This window comes from Sebastes fasciatus, chromosome 6 (assembly GCF_043250625.1).
Source record: "Sebastes fasciatus isolate fSebFas1 chromosome 6, fSebFas1.pri, whole genome shotgun sequence".
Classification (NCBI taxonomy): Eukaryota; Metazoa; Chordata; class Actinopteri; order Perciformes; family Sebastidae; genus Sebastes; species Sebastes fasciatus.
In genome coordinates this window covers 22,778,263-22,779,269 of record NC_133800.1, presented here as the reverse complement: position 1 = coordinate 22,779,269, position 1,007 = coordinate 22,778,263, and positions in this window count along the sequence as shown.

Genomic DNA, 1,007 nt, shown 5'->3' with positions numbered 1-1,007 from the left:
TAAAATAGCCGAATCCAGAGTTATTTCCCTTCCTCCGTTCATGTGAATGAGCCCCAGACCGAGGCTGGAGCGAGGGCTGGGAGGTGGAGTTAAAGGAAATGCTACTGCGTCTGCTCTAAGGGCCTAATGGATTCAGAAGATCACCGGATGATCCGGGTACTTTATCACTCGGCAGTCCAGCACTTTTTGGCTTAATGCGCCACTGAACAACTCTCATAGGAATGAACGGGAGCCCGCCTCCAACGCTGTATCCAGTTCTCTTTATACATCCATGGAGCGAACCTGTGAACTAGTGGAGCAGAAGACAGAGTTACATTAGCTTTGAGAGCTATCAAGTGAATGTACAGTGGAAGTTGCATCTCCTCAAGACCAACAGAACCGTTTCCTGTGTCTTGTTTCCTGGCGGCTGAGTGGAATGTCGGGGGTTAACTCTGGAAGGAGTAAAGTAAAAGAAGCCCTCCTTCCTTATATACAGCAAACACCTCAACAAGTTTGGATGACACAACGAGCGGTGGGCTTGTGGTTTCATGTGACCTTTCAAAAGACACCAAACTAAACAGGTCTGTTGCTCTCGCCGCTTGCTCTTTTCTGAGAATGGCGAGAGGATAAAACATAAGCCTCTCTCCTCAAACCCTCCCTCTCTATCCCCGCTATACAAACAGTACGCCCAGATAATGAGGCCGGGTGAGAAAGTGTAAAGTGGAGGTGTATTGAGAGGCCGTGTAAGCTGGCCTAATCCTCCTTCACAGCATTTGTTGTGTCATTAGAGCTGTATGGGCTGTGGATCCTGTGACACGGGCCCTATTCACTCCCGTAGCCCTCAGCCAATGCACCGCAGAGCGCCAGTGTTGTGTTCGAAGCAGCTATAAGCCACGGTGGATTTTCAAAGGTGGGAACGTCCTCAAAGACCACACAGGACTTCTCCCCTGGGGGTAGAAGATATGGTGAAATGTGGTGACGGGAGGTAAATACCAGAGGTCAGACAAAAAACAGACCAGACTCTAAGA